Source organism: Euprymna scolopes, chromosome 23 (genome assembly GCF_053919585.1).
Source record: "Euprymna scolopes isolate OS-2025 chromosome 23, ASM5391958v1, whole genome shotgun sequence".
Taxonomy (NCBI): domain Eukaryota; kingdom Metazoa; phylum Mollusca; class Cephalopoda; order Sepiida; family Sepiolidae; genus Euprymna; species Euprymna scolopes.
In genome coordinates this window covers 18,649,961-18,671,996 of record NC_136504.1, presented here as the reverse complement: position 1 = coordinate 18,671,996, position 22,036 = coordinate 18,649,961, and positions in this window count along the sequence as shown.

Genomic DNA, 22,036 nt, shown 5'->3' with positions numbered 1-22,036 from the left:
TAATAGAGGAGAAATCCTTCATGACTGATAAATTTTTATTTTTGTTACTAAATAGAGTGCCCCTTTTTGGGGAGCTGGTTTCTCTCCCACATTAAAAACCGACCTAATGTCTTACTCTGTCCTCGGGGGGAGGCAAGTAAACAAATCCTCTGTCTAACATTCCCAGGCAACACGAACTGGAATAAATACATAGAAGATACTGTCAGCTAACCAGGCTACTAAACTTCTCACACATTTTTTAGAAAGGAGTCACCATTTGTCAAATCCTGAAGGCCACTCAAGGATAAAAGCTAATGAATGTACGATAGTCACTAGGCATATCTAAATTTTTGTGTAAAATCACCAACATTTTACACAGTATCAGCAACGTCATCATTTTTGTCTAATTCATATTGTCTATAATTTTTATGGACGTCAGAGAGGATACGCTTAAGTGTGTTTAAACGATTTTAATCGACTTTCGATAAATTCACTAAACACAATTTTTTAATTCATTATGCGCCTAAAAACGACTCATGAAAGTTTAAAATGTTTGGAAAAGATAAATCTCAAGAGAAACAAACGAGAATCATCCCTGCTATTCAATGAAACATGCATAAGAGAAAAAAAGCTGCCTAAATATACCAATATATATATATATATATATATATATATATATATATATATATATATGTATTTTTTTAACAATCAATTTTAATACCTTTTAAATGGTATTTTATTGATAATTGTACCAGTATTAACTTCGGTTTAGCTCGATGAGAATTCAGAGCAATATAATTTATATAATCAGAAAAACAACACCTTTTATTTAGTAGTACACAATTTTTGTTTTTATTATTTTTTAAGACATGTTATTATATATTTTTTTCCTCCTTAGTCTGACAGCTGTTTCGAAGGGTAAAAAGACAAACGGTTGTTTTAATTATAGCATACCGAATCTTCATTATTTACCGTTCTCTTCAGAGACAATTAAAATCAAATTAATTACAGTCAAAATGTGTTTTTAAAAACTCACATGGGGATGGAATTTTTTTATCGAGGTTGCCATCTTTAAAAATTTTTCCATGGGATTTTTTTATATCTTCATATAGATATATAAAAATCCCATGGAAAAATTTTTAAAGATGGCAACCTTGATAAAAAAATTCCATCCCCATGTGAGTTTTTAAAAACACATTTTGACTGTAATTAATTTGATTTTAATTGTCTCTGAAGAGAACGGTAAATAATGAAGATTCGGTATGCTATAATTAAAACAACCGTTTGTCTTTTTACCCTTCGAAACAGCTGTCAGACTAAGGAGGAAAAAAAATATATAATAACATGTCTTAAAAAATAATAAAAACAAAAATTGTGTACTACTAAATAAAAGGTGTTGTTTTTCTGATTATATATATATATATATATATATATATATATATATATATATATTGGTATATTTGGGCAGCTTTTTGCTCTTCAATAGTATTGAGCACTCTCTTCAGGTTTTTACTAATTACCGGTTTTATCATATATATATATATATATATATATATATATGTATATATATATATGTATATATATATGCATATATATGTGTATATATATATATATATATATATATATATATATATATATATATATATATATATATATATATACTCTTAATCTAAGTGATAACACATATGAACCATATCACAAACCTAACCAAAAACTATTCTATATTGATTGTCAATCGAATCATCTTAAGTGTGTGAAGAAGGCGCTTATCCCTAACATTTCTAAAAGAGTATCTGAACTTTCAAAGAATGAGTCTTTTTGACAAAATCAAAGAATATTACAGTAAAGCTCTTCTTCGATCGAAATACCATGGTAAAATAGAATACAAGAGGAGTGCAAACAGTGAAAGCAACAAACCTAACTGCACAATATCGTACAACATGGCAATGAGAGTAAGAAATAAACCGAAGATTAATAAAGGATACATTATTAAGGATCAAAGGAATAAAAACAGGGAGAGTAATAATGAGGTGGGGACTATGAATAAGAAAAATAGATGCAAGAAACAGGTTTGGTTTAATCCGCCGTTTAGCAAGCATATCTAAAACAATATACCTAAGGAATTTTACAGAATAATTGATAAAGATTTCCCACCTGAGAACAGATTAAGCAAAATGATTAATAGGAATTCAGTAAAACTATCTTTCTCCACCTCACCTAACTTAGTCGGCACTATAATAAGCTCTAATAACAGAAAAATAAGCAAAATAAGGAATAATAATAAGTCAGTATTGGATGAACGTGTTTTAGAGAGAAAATGTAACTGCAGAATACCTGGCAATTGTCCGTTCGGTGGCATATGTTTAACCTCAGAAATAGTGTACAAATGTGAGATTAAGGCTGATAATATTAAGAAGATATATCTTAGGGTCACAGAGTGCGTTTTTAAGGAAATATATAGAAACCATGTTGTATCCTGCAAAAATGAACTGGAAATGGAAACTAATAGAGAAGGTGTTAATGATAGAAGGGGGATGGTACAAGAATCAACATTAGAAAAAAAAAGAGGAATACAACTGCATTAGATGATTGGGCCAGGGAACTTAATAGAAACAAAAAAGATTTTGAATTGAAATGGCCAATAGTAGATAGGGGTAGTAAGTATAGACCTTGGAAATCAAAAAGGTGCAATCTGTTTACTGGAAGCCTTCTACATAGTGAATTCTAAAGAAAAAATATTAAATAAAAGGCTGGATGATATACAGGAGTGTATTCACAGGAATAGATTTTTGCTATCACATCTTAAATGTAGCTGAGGTAAAAAAAAACATTCTGGGAAAAATAAAGGTTCTTGAGTGCAAGGCCAAAGTTAATATAGAGTTAAATAGCTAAGAATGATGTAAATTAGATGTGATGAATGATTCAAATCTAGCAAGCAAATCTGGAATCTAATATTCTACACTACAAACGCATTTTTTAGAAATAAAGACCATGGATTATTAGATAAGAAATTTAGATCTATAATAAGGATTAACAAAGATTAGCAAAATTGTTTCAAAACTGGGAACACTTTTTTAGGCATATTGATGGTGAAGTAGTTGATACCATTTCCAGATCAATAAAATAAACAAAAAAATTAGCAATATGAATTTAAAAAAAATAGTAATTAAAGAATGGGGATTAATTGATACTGTTTTTAGATCAGTAAAACTTGAAAAATCCTAGCTTTTTAAATATTACTCTTGTTCTAAACTATTAAATCCAAAAAACCAAGGTGAACCCCCACTTTCCTTGGAGTAAAACGTACATGGAGCTAAAGATTAGATTTATTATTAGAATACTTATTAATGAGATATGTATTATTATTAAATAAGTATCTAAGAACTTAATTCCTCAATTGATATTTTGTATTAAAGCCAGAAAATTATGATTGGATGACAAACGTAGGTTAAATCTATGATAATAAAATTAGTATCATGGTTAAGATATGCTATACAAACTTATATTTTGAATAGGTTAGCCTAGTTTTAATTGGATTTGTTTAATTAATAAATAAATCATGAATGCATATTAGGAATTTACCAAACTAAAAACATCGAACGGCCTTAGTTACTTATCTTTCATCATTATGAGTACTTATTAAGATTTTGGTAACTTATAATTACAACTAAACCTTTAAAATTTCGAAGTTATAGAGTCATCTCCCTTTCTACATCTAAAATATCCGATAATCGTAAATCTTAATAAGGAAAGAACAAAAGAAAATAAAAATAAAAATCGATTGAGATCCTTAATTTTGAATGAAGACTGAGAATGAACTAAGTATAAAATAATGTTAAACTTTATTTCCTTATTGAATAAGTTTTAAACAAAAACTTTTCTTAAATCACATAAATAGGTTAGCCAATATTTTGTAAATAAACAAAGCAAATTCCTGATATGAAACTAACATCGAATCGTAACGATTAAACTTAGTTGATTAGTTCAAATTAAAAAAATTAAAAAATAAGTTAAATTAAATAAAGAAATATAAAAATTTAATTTAAGAAATCAATGAATAGTATTAATAAAACATAGTAAATGGACATAGGTAATTAGTGGTAACATCGTATGATATTTAGTTTGAAATTTTTTTTTTTAAATAGAGATACGAAAATAGTTAAATATATAAATCTTTAAAAAATACTTTGCAAGGATGCGATATAGGTAAAATAGTTTCGCTTGTTTTCTTTTCCTTATAAGGGAAATGGTTTCCATAATGTTTTATTGTTAAAGTGTTTTTTATTCAATAAGTCTGAAGAAAGGCTGTTTTTGTGAAAATTTTCAAACAACATAATGTTTGAATTTGTCCAAATGGTCTTGAAATAGTTGTAATTAACAATGAAATAAACTATTTGTTGCTATCAACCCATTCTTTGAAACAGTGTATATATATAGGTATAATTCTTGTTTTTTTAGGGGTATATGAGGTCGCGCCCCAGCACTAACACCGACGCCCCCCCCCCCCGACCCTTCCCTAATGTAAACAGAATTTTTGTGAAATGGTAAATGTCGACGCGTTACTTACGGAAAAAACGGTTAATTAAACTGCAGAAGCACCTGTGAAACTACATAAGTCCTATAATTGAATAACCCCACCCCCCAAAAGAATAAAAAACATAAAAATATGTTTGGTGATTATGTTTTCGTAAACCTCTCGTGAAAACCTTTTTTAGATCAATTAAAAAGCATTAAAACTACATAAGGCAAAAAAAAAGAAAAATAATAATAATAAATAAACCACATTTTTTTAAAACTTTGAAATGACCGCTTAAAGATTCTGGCATGCCAAAATTCCTACGTAATGTGATAAGACACCCCGTACGCCCGTTCGCAAAAGAATGTATCATGTAAGAAAAACACTACTGAAGGCGGTGCCCAAGGTCTAGGGGTTCATACCATGCAAACGGTAAATTTGCGGCGGGTTTGATTATCAGATTCGTTGTCAGCGACCTCGAATACCCCTAAAAACTAAATTAGAGTGGTCGGTGTTCTGTTGTAGCATAAGGTAACATTTACCTTATAATTTTCTTTTGTGAAAATATTAAATAAACAACGCTTAATTCAATTGTAATATCGGTAGTGCGAGAAATTCATTTTTCTTTGAGTTATATCGAATTCATTAATACAAACATTAGGGGCTTTTTTCGTAATGTTCCTGTAAATTTTTTTTATTGTTACAAATTATGATGCTTTATTTTTATATAAAAAAAGCAAAAATAAATTCTTGCATTTTTTAAACCATAACTTTAGTAAAGGTATTTTTTGTTTAAACAAAATAATGCATTTTCACTAAGATTTAAGTAAAAATATTTAGTTCATTATATTCTGTGATCATTATTTGATAAATACTGAAAATTTCATTAAAATTGGTTAATTTCCTGATTTTTGGTGAATTTTTAAGTAAAGGAGGGGGTCAAAATGTTTATAAATTTTGAGCGTCGGCATTCATTTTGCCCGTACCTACCATTTTTCGATGAATATTTGATAGGAAAGCGACCACATGCGATTAATTTAAATTAAATTTCAATCACATGGTTACATTATCAATAATCACGTGATTAAATACATTGAAAATTTACCAATATTGTAACACATTCTGTTTACATTAAGCTAGACCACGGCCTGTAGTGGTGAGACTAAAACACGTGATGGCAGACAGTGATAAATAACTGTCCCCAAATAAAAAAAATGGCCCATCAGTACAAAGAAAACCACCTATTTATTAAAGAAAAATTAAGTATAATGTTATAATAAAAAAGAGACATATAAAGACACGCATGAGTACAGTAAACATATTATACCAAAATGTCGAGGCAATCGTTCCAGTGGTTATTTAGACTACTAATAACGAACGAACCAAGAATTACATTCATATATATATAGATAGTACAAACTTTGTTGAAATTCAAAGACTTACATTTTTTCTTTTTTTATAACTTTTGTTTATTTTATCTTGGATTTCTTCATTACAGCCGTTTCATTAACGGGATGGCAATTTTATGATTTTATGTGTTCATGAAAATCTCCTTTACCTCACCAACTCGTCAGATGTTATTTCCATTAATGTTAGCAACAGAAAAGTAATTTTGTATATGATACACCTGGTGTTTTCGTTTGGGGAAAAGAAATTCCATCCCCACATTGTTACAAGTCAGCAATCTTGGGTATTGTGCAGACCAAAATTCCTGTTTTAAACCTTAACTTCGTATTTTTAATTTTTTGTTTTAATTTCAATTTTCAGTTTTTTCCCCTTGTTATTTATTCTTTCCTATTATTTATAATTTTTGTTTCTGCATTTATGTATGTTTATTCTAATATTGATTTTGTTTGGTTTGAAATTCGTATTTATTAGTTAATTTCTTTGTGTCAAGGAGAGGTCACTTTCATGGAATATATTTTTATTACTAGAGTTACTTTCATACATCTTTTTATTTGCCTATATTATACGTTTTGGTTTTTGTTCATTTTTTTTATTTAATTGTTTCTTTCTTTTCCATTTTGTTTATTTTTAATTATATTTATCCAGTTTTTTAATTATACCTTTATGTTCTATTTATGTATACATTATTCTTGCATTATTCGATTAATCTATGTTTTTCATTTTTTTATGTTACTCGCTCTATATTCCCGATTATGTTGCTGTTTTTTTAATCTTGTCTAATGCGTGAAATTAACTATTGATTTCTGTGCAGGCATCCGTGAATTACATCTTGTCATCTGTTTAATAATTTTTCTTCTGATATTAGTATATGGTATGCTTCTAGTATCCAAAGGTTGCATCTTTTTGATTTGCTTGGTTTATATTGTTTTGCTCTATCTACTATGGACCATCTCGATTTATATTCAATTTTATTTTCTTTAATTTTTTAACCCATACTGCTAATGTGGTTGAGTTTTTCTTAGTTTTTTTCTTCTAATTTTCATTATTGTGATTGTCTCTATTATTGTTATCATTTCTTCTGTTGTTTTCATTTTTACCTGCATTGTTGTTGTTTTCGATACTTAGACTGTTATTTTCTTTCTTTCTCAGTGACTTGTTTAAATGATACTAGGGGATTACGATATCTGTCGTTAAAGCAAGTTCCAGCGCTACCAAGATATACTTTAGTTTCATTATTTGTTATAACATCACATTTGTATACTACGTTTGAGGTTAAATAACCCCCCCCCCAGTGAATACTCAGTTTCGGTCTTATCTCTATATTTAAAGAATTAGTTTAATTTTGTGTTGTTGGGGCCAATTATGGTATTTGTTAAGTTAGCAGATGTTGAGAAGGATAGCTTAATAGTGTTTTTATTAATTATTTATTATTAGTTTTCTACCTTGTGGGAAATTATTTTCTATAACTTAGTAAAATTCTCTCAGGATATTATTTTTTATGTGGTGGCTGAATGGTGAATTAAACCGTGTTTGGCTATTCCTTCTATTTTTCTTAACAGCGATTCAGTTTTTATCATAACAGTCCCAACCAGTTAAACGAAAAGGTATACATTGAAATTAAAATTTGAAAAATAAACATTTATGATATATATATATATATATATATATATATATATATATATATATATATATAAAATAAAATTACGTTGCCTTCCGTTATGTGTAGGAAAAAAAAACGGACGGAAGTGATTAAAATGAAGCAACAGTATGATATTTTTCAAAGATCCTGGAGAATAATCATACTAAAACCTAAGAGACATTCCTTCTGTTTACAGAGAGAAAGCCTTCTCTTTGTAAACAGAGGGAATGTCTCTTAGGTTTGAGCGTGATTAGTCTCTCGGATCTTCAATATATATATATATATATAATCATCCACATATGGTACTGTTTCACTGTTTCACAGCTCATCAGTGCGGCTAGACAAGCAACTACCTCAAGCCAGGATTGAAACCCAATTGCTTAAACAGCAGTCAGAGCTTCTAACCATTGCGCTATAAGGCTGCTGCTATGCGGGCAATGAATTAACAATGTTTTGACATTGTCCAAATACCTAAGCTCAATTTGTTTACACAAAGAGGATCGCTTCATATGCAAATGGTAATTTGTTTATCATTTCCCAAATGCTCAACCTAAGATAGGGGCATTATAGTCAACCTAAGATAGGGGCATCCACAGACAGTACTGTTTCGCTGTTTCACAGCTCATCTGTGCAGCTAGACAAGCAACTACCTCAAGCCAGGATCGAAACCCGATTGCCCAAATAACAGTTGGAGCTTTTTACCATTAAAGTTAAAGGCATTCTATAATGATAAATAATGAATTTAATGAGATTATTAAGAGTGCTCAATAAAAGAAGACCAAAATATATTTTTATTAATCTTCTATACATATAAAAGCGAAAATGTGTGTATGTATGTATGTGTGTTTGTGCGTTTGTATGTCTGGCAAAACCTTTCCACACGGGTCACGGATTTTTGCCAGATCGGTATCATTTTAAACTTCCAACCTTCGCCCGACAAATATCGAAAAAGAGTCAGCAAAAACCGTCCTCTTATGACGAGTTCGGTTCTACGCATACGCAAATGACGTCGGAACCTGATTTAGTTTAAAGATTTTAAAAAGTGATCTAATTTCGTAGACGTCGTCTTAGCTCAGTTGCTTAGAGCGCGGCCTCGTTATCTAAACGTTTTGGGTTTAAATCGTGGCCTGAGATGGTTTTTTTTTTTTTTCGATTTTTTAAATTATTCTATTGAAACAGGATTATTGAAGCCATTTTCACGTGTTTTTTGTTTATTTTTATTTTTCAGATTTTTTAAAGAAGTTTTTACCTTCGTTTTTTTGTTTTCTTTTTTTTGTTTTTCCGATTTTCGTTTGCGTTTACTAGTATAAAATAAATCACATGGTTGCAACACTGGACATGTTAACGTTTCGGACAAATGGCTGGTTAAAACCAGAAGTAAGATGATTGATAATTTATAATTAAAATTAAAAATTAAAAATCGGTTTCATAAGGAAGAACAAACAAAATTAATAAATTGTACGATCGTTTCGGAAGCAATGTTTTTATTGTGATAGACATTGAGTCTTGGACAATAATTTTGTCATATAGTTTTTTGAAACAAAGTCTCCGCATCAGCAAAAGTATTGGGTGGATTTTTTTTTATAAAGACACCAAAAATAAACCTAGCATTTTTTAAGTAAGGCAGATGTATCTGGAAAATATTTAAAATATAAAGGAAAATAGTTACTTATTGATGTTAATAAACAAAGTAAGATAAAATAAAAATAAAATAAAATAAAATCTGGTTGAAAGATAAGGTTAAGAGAGTCTAAATTTTAAATATTTTAACAAAAATCTCAATACCTTTTAATGGTTCGCCTTCTAAAAGTCGTACGTATCATCGTCAATGCATTCATTTACCATCCAAATGAATGCAAAAAAAAAAAAATAGCGAACAAACGTCAAACTGGTTTAAAAAAGAAATCGGAAAAACAAAAAGCCAAAATAAAGATAAAAAATGATGAACGTGTTTGGAAAAATAAAAACAAAAAAACACAGCTAAAAGCGAAAAAAAGAAATGGTATAAATAACCATTCGATTCGGTGAAGTCCATTCCAGTTTGTTTAAGCAACTACAAAATTAAATAAAATCGAAATGATGTTTTAAATGTTAATCTCTATATATAAAAGCGAAAAATGTGTGTATGTATATTTGTTTGTATGTATGTATGTATGTATGTATGTATGTATGTATGTATGTATGTATGTATGTGTGTTTGTATGTCTTGCAAAAACTTTCCACACGGGTCACAAATTTTTGCCAGATCGGTATCATTTTAAACTTCCAACCTTCGCCCGACAAATATCGAAAAATTGGCCAAAAACCTTGAATTTTTTCACCCTGAAATCAGCAGTTTTCTACGGGCGGGGGAGTCGGGGGGGGGGGGGGTCAGCAAAAACCGTCATCTCATGACGAGTTCGGTCCTACACATGCACAAATGACGTCGTAACTTGATTTAGTTTAAAGATTAAAAAATAAAGATCAATTTTCGTGGACATCGTCTTAGCTCAGTTGCTTAGAGCGGGCCTCATTATCTAAAGGTTTTGGGTTCGAATCGCGGTGTGAGATGTCTTTTTTCGATTTTTTAAATTTTAACATTGAAGCAGGGTTATTGAAGCCATTTTTCACGTGTTTTTTTTTTTTTTTCACGTTCGCTTTTCTGTTTTTTTGGTTTTTTTTACTGCGTTTATTCTTAGGGTTACTTACTCCCAAAATTCAACTTAAATGCTCCGTAATCCCTTTCACTAATTACAAAAATTTAATTACTAAACTGCGTAATATTTAACGACCTCACGCATCGCACCCCTCAAGGATACTCAGTTAATGCCTAGTTATCGCATGAGAAATACTGTCTTTTTTTTCATTTATATCTCCAGGTGCGAACATCACGCACCTGAGTTACTCACATGGAAAAATCCATCTAGGAAATAATACTTCACCTTTCGCGCACAATTGAGTGTACCACACTTCACTCAGTGATGCTAATAATTATTTCCAATTATTTTCATTCAGTCTTGCGCCCTCTTTGGCCCTTATTTCTCAATTTAAGAAATCCTTCCTGACTGAGGCAAAATTCAAATTCCTCCAAAAGTCAGTTCAATTGCCGAAATAAATGGTTCTAATTATTCTCAACTGAACTCAACTAAAATTTGTTCAGGTTGATAAACGAAATCCTTCAAGACTGAGGTAACAAAAACACTTTTTCTTTCAAAAATTAATTCAAACTTAATATTTCCAATTATTCTCGTTTGAATACATAAACACACAACTTTCAAAAATTTAATTCTCAACAACAACCAGTAATATCGATTAATACAGACTACTTCAGCCAAAATGTTTTGTCAAAGTTCACGAACTGCTTAAAATAGTATTCTCGTTTGTTTTTTTTTTTAAACTTTTGTCTTCAACTGAACTCAATCATTGGAGTTCTTCATTCACAATTTAAAATTGTAGTGTAACTAAAGTAAAAAAAATCATTATCATCAGAGCTAACTTGCTTTCAACAGAACTCAAAGAATAGTCACTTTAAAATAAGTGAACAAGACTCTACCCTTGTATTCAGCTATTATCGAAGTAGGGTACTCATTTTTCCTTCCAGCCTCGCATCAGGTGGGTCATGGGGCCACACATCATCCCATTTCCGATTTCTCGTTCCCCAGGAGGCAGACATTCTCCCACAATTCTCATTTAATCTTGACCGCATGTCACTCAAGGTCATTCGAACATTTTGTTGTTGGCCCCTGGTGACATCAATCAGAATCAAGTCAGTCTTCCGGTCCTCCAGGAATTTCTTTGGGCTGCCGGGCTGTCTCTTGATGTCTTCGTCACCCATCATCGTCGAGAGGGCTGCTAAGGCCTTCTCTCCTTCATTGTAAAAAATGGGATCCTTCTTACGTCTTAACTAGATATTCTCGCAAGGATTTATTAATCTCATTATTCTGGATTATCTCTCTACGCCCCCATGATATTAAAATACTCAAATATACGCAATATCAATTATTTCACAAGAGAGAAAAATTACAACATCAACAGAATAATAATAAAAAACAATTATTTAATCACCAACAAAAATTTAAGCAAAAACAACAAAAACTTTTTCCACTTTCTCTCTTTTTTTCCTTTCAAGCTTTTAATTCAATAAAGAAAAAATATAAACTTCCTGTAAGCGTCAATTAGATTACAATCAACTGTTTTAGCATTAAAAAACAATTAAACCTTCTCTTCCTTATCTCTCAAGCCTTTTAATTCAACACCAAAAAATATATATATATAACTCAATCCCAGAAGGAAAACGTCCACGCCACAGCGATTGGTCCGTTTTTAAAGAAACTTCCGCTTGTACCTGCAACAATCCCCTTTCCTTTCATTAACTCACTGATATCACTGCTATGGCTTGGAAGCACACATGACTAATTATTAATTTCACAGCGACAGCCAAACCACGCTATCTCTCTCTCTCTCTCTCTCTCTCTCTCTCTCTCAATATGGTCCTTCTTACTCTCTCTCTCTCTAGGCCAATTTGTACAGACGACAGAAAGAAAAAGGCTCTGCTTACCTCGATTCTGTTGTCTTCTTTTCTCTTCTTTCTCGTCGCTTCGCGGCGCGCACTCGTTGAATCTGTCAAGAGTGTCTCTTTCTTTCTCTCTTCCTATCACTTCGCAGCGAGCACTTGTTGAATCTGTCAAAAGTGTCTGCCTTTCTATCTCTACGTTTTCCTTCTTTTTTTTCAAAATATTCAAATGTTTTGTAAAGTTTTTTTTTTCAAACGGGGCGTCCTTTCTGTTTTTTTTCCTCTTCGGGGCGTCTCTTTATCGATTTCCTTTTCTGTCTCTCCTTCCTTTTGTTTTCAAATGTCCCCGTCTGTCTGTCTCTTTCTTAGTACGTTTTTTCTCCTGACACCGATGATAATGTAAGATTATAATGCAATCCCAAATCCATATTTTTCTTTTCTTCCGTGGTAACGCAAGGTCAAATCCTGGTCACTGCACCAAACTGTAACCCCCTCCTCATGGAGAAGGTGGTTAAGGACCCTTTTTATCTGGAAATCTCAGCTTGTGTCATCTAGTCTTCTTTGAGGTTGTTACATGAAATCTGGTATGCTGAAAGCGAATATCAAAGCCGCAGGCAGGAAGAAAGACAAACTCATGCAGACTAATCTACAGTGTTAATTTTCACAAACTTATGTACAAATGTTTTTATAAATATCACTCAGTTTTTATTAAGTTTTTTCAAAGTCTCAAATCTTCATAGACAGCGAGAGACGGTTGGATGAGGAAGGTGGAGGAGTCACGTCTCTATACGGTCTGTTCTCCCCGAAATCAAAAAGAAATCTCTAACTCATCTGACTAATTTTCGCACAGCAGTTGTATATATAGTGAAGTATGTGGATGGGGTGGAAATTTCCCCAGCCAATAAGATTTCGCCACGACATCAAAAAGCCCCAGGTTTTACGTGGGTACAATTCTCAAACCTGGGATTTGAATTCTGATTCTCACGATCGCCAAGGTCAGATGTCAGTTCTGACATCCGAATTTGAGTTTACCAAGGCCAGACAATGTTATACGTGAAATTTCATCAACTTAACTGCAAAACATATTTCTCTGGTTTCAAATAATATCTATTTTGACATGAAATAAAATATATATATATATTCTCTATTTTAAATCCTTGGGTTATCTGGCGTCATCCAGGAATGATTAGCTACTTCAGCGTAGTTTTAAGGCTCCCCACTGGGGGATTATGTCACAATACATATAGACATATATATATATATATATATATATATATATATATATATATATATATATATATATATATATATATATACATGTATTTATACCTATATATACACATATATGCACACACACATATATATACATGTATATATACATATATACACATATATGCACACACACATATATATACATGTATATATACATATATACACACACACACACACGTATATATATATATATATATACACACACACACATACACACAATGGTTACTGATATGGAATGTGGACTCTGCATGTGCTGGTTTCGAGTTCTGTTGAGGCTATTTTATCAATTTCACACACACACACAGACATATATATATAGCACACTCTGCATAGGTTGGGGATTATTTCTACCAATTTTAAGAATAGCCCAAATGTCGTTATATATAGACAGACATACACACTTTTCTTAGAGAGTAATTTGCTGAATATGTTTTTTATCGCTATCTTTTTTAATTTCTTTATTATCTCCCCTATGTTCAGTTATGTCTTATTTGGTTTTATTATGTACTAATACTAGTTCAAGTACCTACCTACCCTGCGTATGTGAGTTTCCGCATATGGTTCCGTGATAGATACATTTCATGACAAGATGAAGTTTTTGTTGTCAGGGATTCATGGAAACCAAATAATTCTTACATATAACTGCGTGTATCTACACATAGATACCATGGATCTACTTTGATCCATGACTGTACGGACTCGCATACCAAAATCCGATACTTATTGAATAACAAACAGAAGAAAATCCCATTTGGTAACATTATACTGGATAGAGATTATGTGTGTGTGGACGCATAACATCCAACAGATGGCAACTTCTTAACGACATTAATTGATAATTTCTATGATTTTGACTATTATTATCTTGTGCTCCCAGATCAGGCTATCTGAAGATACTGACTTCCTGACCTAAAATGCACTAAACATTGATATTATTATATATTATTGTATTTTCTTTTGGAATTCTTTAAGATGAGGCTTCATAATTTGCGTATTGATTAACCACCTGAAAAATCCAGAGGAATAATTGGTTGACACGTGGGGAAACAACAACAACTATGAAGATAAAGATAACAGTCCGTAAAAAAAAAAATCAATACACAAATTGATATTATTGTTTTATTCTTTTCCCTTTATAAAACTCAATCATATTCTACAAAGTTAAAAACAAAAAAAAAAAATTCCTCTACAAGACAACTAAACCAAATACCATAAATAAATATTTGAAGATATAAAGAATTTGAAGCACAAAAACTTTTTCCAAAAATTACTGGATATGCCATCAAATAACCCGAGAGGGTTGATATGCCATAAAAGTAGGAACCAAATCAAACCAAACCAAACACCATAATTAAATATTTGAAGATTTAAAAATTTTGAAGCATAAAACCTTTTCTAAAATTACTGGACTCAAAATTAAATAACTCAAAAATGTTGATATGCCGTAACCCCCTCTCCCCATAATGGGCTATTATTATCTTGTTTGTTATTTTCACAATATTTAGGTCGTTGTAACCTCCGACATTTTTTACATGCATCATTTTTTAACTTGGGAATCTATCTATATATATAAAAGGCAAAATGTGTGTGACCATTTCGTGTATGTCTCGCAAAGGCTTCTTTCGCACATGCTCTTGGGGGGGGGTTACTATTGCTTAGAACTGTTTATATACCCCTATATAATAATATCTACGATTTGGGAACGCGTGTAGCATATAGATTTATTTGCGTCGACTTTTACAAAATTATTACTATTTTGGCTTCTCGTGTGTTGATTCGTTTTTTTTTCATATAAAAAGCGAAACTAATTCAAAGTTAACAGCCTTCTCGGCATCGCGCTGGAAACGTCCAGAAGCAATCAGCTTTTATCAGTGTTGTATATCAGACAGTTGCTATTCAATCTGAACAATTTGGAGCTGGTTTCCCCCTCCCCAACATCTGTTGGGGAAAAAACAGTCAAATTTGGGTAAACAAACCCAAACGCTGCGTGACTTCTATTTGACCTTCTTAATTAGGTCAAATGGAAGCAGCAGAGTTAACTTTTATTGCGGAAACCTGTTTTTAATACTTAAATAAATAAATTCAAATGTGTCTCCGTTGTATGTCGCGGTGACCCAATGGTTAACGTCGCATGTTTTTTTTTTTTCACACTTTATTTTCCAACTTTGCCTCAAGGGTTCGGGTTCGATCCTCATACTCACCTACCAAAACATTTTTTTTTATTATTTTACCCACCCCCTGAAGTTTTGATTTACCTCCAAACACCCGGGCATCGCCGGGTACCCCTCGCTATATAAAAAGCGAAAATGTATGTTTGTGCGTCTGCTAAAAACTTTCAACAGACACAACAAAAATTTACAAACTCGTTATCAAATTGAAGCTCCATCCTTCGCTCAAATAATATCGAAAAATTGGCCAAAAACGTTCATTTTTTCACCCCGTAATCGACAATTTTCGACAGGGAGGGGTCAACAAGTGTTTTCATCGTTCGTTTGCCTTATGTTAGTTTTTTTGTGTTTTTTTTCCTGCTTAAGTGTTAACGTTATTTTCTTTTTTACTTCTCTTATAACAAACAAACCTGCATCGTCGTCGTAATGCTCAATGACTTCCGGCTGTGCACTTGTCAGTTTGGTTCTTACTTAAATAAATTCAAGCATCTTTCAGTAACTCATTCTGGCTGGCCGATTTTATTTTCAAACTTCACCTCAGGGTTTTGGGTTCGATCCTACCAACTTTTACCCTCCCCCCCTGTTTCTTTTTTATTTAACACCACACACAGCTACAAACACCCGGGCAACGCCGGGTACCCCTGCTAGTCTATAATATAAATCTCACTTGTCTGTTTAAATATATGTATGTATGTATATATGTATGTATGTATGTATGCATGTATGTATGTATGTTTCACAAAAACTTTCGACAGAGGCGACGGATCCTTACAAGATTGGTATTATTTCGAAGCTTGAAGTCTGAGACAACAAATATCGAAAAATTGGCCAAAAACATTAATTCCTTCACCCTAAACTCGGTCATTTTGTACAAAGAGGAGTTGATTTTTTTGCCGACATTTTAGCAAGTCATCGTCACCCTTGATTTGACTTCGGTTAATTTCAATGCTTTTGACTTCAGGTCGCGTCATGGCAGCATCATCTAATTTTCTTTCACTTTCTTTTCCGCCTTCACGGCACGGGTTCAAGCCTGCCTGCCTATAACCACTTTTTTTTTTTGCTCAACACACACCTCCAAACACCCGAGCAATGCCGGGCACACAGGCTTGTGTCAAATAAGAATAAATAATAGTTCTACATGGCTGACAGAACGAAAAAAATCTAACCCCGTGAATAAAATAAAGGGTTCAGATTGAAATTCTAAATAAGTTCTTGTATTCAGTGTAAATATTCCCAACTTTGAAAAGATGTACCTGAAGAAGGTCAGAGGTTACATCGGCCAAAACGTTATGAAAATAACAATGAAGATGAGAATAGTAGTTTGAATAATACAAATACAGGGTGGAATGATAGAATTGCTGCTATAGAAAAACCGACATGATTCCATTTCCGTTTGATGAAAACTGGCTTTTTTTTTTTTTTTTTGCAAACCATCTACTAGTTGGCCAGTTGTGTACAAAGCCCAAGAGTGATAAGGGCCCTCTTTCATGTCTGAAAGTGACACAATGTTCAACAAGCGAGATCAGATGAACGCATGCTCTCTATCGTTCCAGGTTATGACAACAGGACCATTGCCAGCATCCTCAAAATGCATCACTGGATTGCCCCGAACAACAGGGAAGTGCCCAAGACGATGAAAACAAAGTTTACATCCACAGTTATGATCTGGTGGGATTTCAAGTAAGGGCCACATCATACCACCTCACATCTTCGAAGTCGGCTTGAAAGTGTACCTGGATGTGCTGAAGAGTGTGGTGACCCCCTGTTGCAATCAGGTGGCTACTAGCAGTCCCTGAGTGTGACAACAGGACTTGGCACCAGCCCACAAGTCCAAAGAAACCCATGCTTGTCTTCAGAAGGAGTGCTACGACTTTGTATCCTTCTCTCACTGGCCCCTCTCCCTCCTCCCCCGACACTTTTATCATTTCACCCTATACGTTTAGTTTTTTTTAATTTTTTAGATGAGGATTGATAATTCCTATTATTAAGATTATTTGGATTACGGTTTTCATCTTGAATGTTATTTTCACAACGTTTCAGCAGATGTAACCTCTGATCTTCTTCAGCCGTATCATGTTGAACTTGGGACTATTTCTGTCGTACTCTAGAATCTGCACAGAATTTTGAACAGACCCTTTATTTAATCCGCAGAGGTGGCACAGTCTAGTTATGTCAGCCATGACAAGGTAGAAATCCTAAATAATTCACAATTGTACTCTGAGTACTAAACCCTCAACTTCCAGAAAAGTGTTACACCTGAATTACCAAGTACTTAATTCATTACACCCTAGTTTGATAAGATACACCTAAAGAAGGTCGGAGGTAACATCGATGGAAATGTTGTGAAAATAATACTCAAGATGAGGTCAGTATTCCGAATAATCCAAATCATACAATAATCAAAACACTTTCTTTCTAAGGGAATGAGTGCATTAAGGACTTAATGGATACTGCCACAGACCATGGAATCATCTGTGCTGAGTTCAATTCCTATTGGATCTGTTATGCATTTATACTGGTGTAGTTCTCTCCCTCCCCTCTCAGATATTTTGAGCGATTTGTATGATTGGACCAAGGATGGAGTACCAATCTTTTGGTCCATCAGTAAACACTGTAACCTTTATGCCAAATTGGATCTCCATAAAATAGTTATTTATTTTTAACCATGATAGTAAATTGTTTTTATGGAAATCACTCCAGACAAAGCATGAAGCCACATTATGTCAAAAGCTACAAAAAAAATCTAGCCAACAATAAGTGTTAGATGAATAGATTCTCACCTAGAAAATAGCAATTTTTTCCATTTTGTCAGAAACAACGCTGTTGAAAGATTCCCGAGTTCAATCAGATACACCTGAAGGAGATTGGAGACTACATTGATTGAAACCAGGTCAGAGGTAATATCGATGGAAACACTGTGAAAATAACACTTCAACTAATCCAAATAATACGATAATCAAAATAATTTTTTCTAAGGGAATAAGTGAATTAACGGCCTAATGGATGCTGCCACAGACAGTGTAATCAGCTGTGTCGAGTTCAATTCTTGTGCAAATTCCCGAGTTTGTCAAAATACACCTGAAAAGGTCAGAGGTTACATTGACTGAAACGTTATGAAAATAACACTCAATATGAACAGTAGTCTTAATGATCCAAATAATGCAGTGTTATGGATGTTACAGAGAGTGAGCATAATGATGGATCTCTGTGCAATTTTGTTCTTCAGGTTAAAATGTTTGTTACAGACACCACCATTTGTCTTGGGAACAAAAACGTATGGTTCTGCAACATGCACATGGTAAGATTGCTGATCTTGAAATGAGAGCTCAAGTACTTCTTTCCAATAGTCCACTGTAGGTAACGACTTAGTGCCACACAAAGAAAGCAAATCTATCAATTTCATAACTTCCAGGGAACCAGACAAAGTTTCCAACTTTTGTTGATATCTCATTGTCTGCTTAAATAATTGTTTTTGTCGCCGTAATATCTTTTCTCTCTTAATTAGTCGCTTCCATACGGTGTTTATACAAAGACTTGAGAAAATAATCAGCCATTTTGAATGCTTTTGTGAATGGGCCTTGTTATAATTCGGCAGCCAATTAGAAAGGACCTACTGCACACGTGGAAAAACGACATTCTCTCAAAGGATTAATTAGTTTTCGGTAAGGTAGCATTCGTTGAGATTGTCTACTGTGTGATTATCATTTTCACACTAACCAAAAGAAAAGATTCATCATATAAATCCGCTGATTGTTCAAGATTATATCTTACTAGAATAAAAAACATAATCTAATATGTAAAGTAAAGTTAGTATCTTTTTCGATTTCTGTCATTGATAATTTTCTTCCTACAAAATCAATATTTGATTTTACTATATAAATTCTATTTGTGGATCGTTGCAGCATGTTATTGAGAACAATAAAATGTAGTTTGATTCAATTCCTTTCATTTGACCAAGTTGTAATTATTTTCATATGGCTGCCATCTTAAAAAAAAGGAAATAACTCTGTATTGTGTCGTGTATTTACATCCATGCATGAGTAATAAGGGACACATCAACAAGATATTAGACCTATTTCTCAGTATACATTAAGATCTCCTCACCAAGGTTGCTTCTCATCATCAAGAGCTCAACATATTTTGGGGTTAAGAGTTATCCTCCTTGAAGCTCAGTGGTTAGTTTTCGGTAAGGTAGCACCCCTTTGATCTTCTGCAAAAATATTCCGTTACCAAATGCATTTTCAAAAGCAGGTGAGTGCAGGTTCATTTTTAAGGTACCCGTACAAAGAATATTAACATCCAACTCCCACGAAAATTTTAACAGCAAGTGTTTTAATAAAATATTTTAATAATCCAAGGATGTGGTGTTCAATCGATATAGTAATTTGAATCTTTTAAAACAATTAAACAGTAACATTATTTTTATGTCCATTGTAAAATCTTTTTTTTTCTCAACTGAACTTTACAGTTGGATATAACAGAGTACATTGTGAGCCTGTATTTGTTTTATCGTTATTTCCATGGCAAGTGCTCGTCTGAGCTCCAATCTCTGGTCCCCCCCCCGCCTTGCCAACCTTTCACGATAAACACCCATCTAGCTGAAACCACTGTCAGTAATTTTCCCCACTCTTTATCTGTGCCTAAATCAAAACGTAGATTTCATGAACAAAGCTTCTTTCTTAGAACTGCACGCCTGTGGAACTCTGTTCTGTTTGCCTGTTTCCCACCTGACTATAACTTGGATGTCTTCAAGTCCAACATAAACAACTTCCTGATGAACCGGCACCTTAAGGCAACACATCAAAGGCTGTAAATGACAAAGTACTCTCTGATTCTCTCTCCTCTGATCTTGAGCGCATGGTACAGGGGGGAAGAGATAGCTGGTTACTTTTAATGCATCTAAAACCAAGCTCCTATCTTTACATCATCAACGCTCTGATTCCCATCTGGCATCAATTGAAATTGATGGCCCTTGACTAGGGGAAGCTCCATGCTTTGATAAGCTTCTGGGCTTGACCTTTACTCCTGATCTGAAATGGAACACGTTCATCAAGTCTATTGCCAAGGTCGCTGGAAAAATGGTAGGATCTTTCTACCGCTCTAGAAGATATCTCACTGCTGATGCAATTCTCTACTTATATAAAAGCCAAGTACATCTAAGGATGGAGTACCGTTGCCACATCTGGGCAGGAGCTTCTAAAACACTCTATCCTGCCTTGACAGAGTACAAAATAGGCTTTGTGGCTTAGTGAGGGATGCCCTTTTCTCTTCCCTGCAACCTCTCTCCCACAGGAGAGACTTTGCGAGCCTGTCTTTGTTTTATTGTTACTTCCATGGAAGGTGCCCGTCTGAGCTCAAATCTCTGGTCCCCCCTCGCCGATCTTTCATGAGAAACACCTGTCTAGCTGAAACCACTGTCAAAAATTTTCCCCACTCTTTATCTGTGCCAAAACCAAAACATAGATCCCATGAACAAAACTTCTTTCTTAGAAGTGCATGCCTGTGGAACTCTGTTCCATCTGCCTGTTTCCCACCTGACTACAACTTGGATGTCTTCAAGTCCAACATAAACAAATTCCTGATGAACCGCCCCCTTAAGTATTTTGACTTGTAATCAATATCCACTAATGCGTTAAAAACATTTACTAGCATGAAAATAACTTTATATTCTTTTGTATAAAAATGTCTTATAAATGTTATTATTATTTTTTTTTTCAATTTCTTCTGTTTATGTTTTAGGTTACACTCATTACCTGGTAACTCTTTCATTATTTTAATGTTTCATTTTATTATATATATATGATGGACTCTCCCATCGATTTCAACGTATGAGCTTCCGCCACAACAACTAAGTTGCTCGGAAATTCACACAGATGATTTGTTTATAGTAGTGAAGGCTTTGTGTAGAACGAACCACACTTTTTAGTATTACTGGTAAACTCCGTCGGTGGAGATGACTGCCACACAACAGAGTTTCCTTCTCCTAGATGCATGTCTTAATGAAGATTGGGGGTGCATCTCTCCCAATGAATTAATACGCCCCCAGATACCAACCTGGAAATTTCTACAACTCAGCTTATTATATATTCATTTTCTTCCTTTGCTAAAGCAATTTTTTACCCCAATTCCTATTAAATGTTGGTGTGGCTCTATTCAAAGACGCCAGAAAATGGCCACTACTAAAGCCAGGGACCACACTGCAAGTTCAACATATGTTGATGAATATTCAACTATAAAACATCTAACATTTTCTTCATTATGTTTCGCTAAAATAAACCATTAAAGGTTAAGATTTATTGTTGTTTTCATGAAACAAATATGAGTGACACAGGAAAATTCTGGTTTGTCTTTGAGAAGAACTGAAAATTCCTCTAAAATTGGCAAAAATTGTAATTTTGTACAAATATCTAAAAGTACACGCGTTAGTTTTTCCTCAAATTCAACAAAAGTCGTGATTAATGATTATTTACATGATTCAAGTGGTAGCGATCGTTAGGGGAGACAACTCAAATGTTTTATTTGCTATTTTCTATTTTTAGTTTTCAAGAAAAACATCAAAAGTG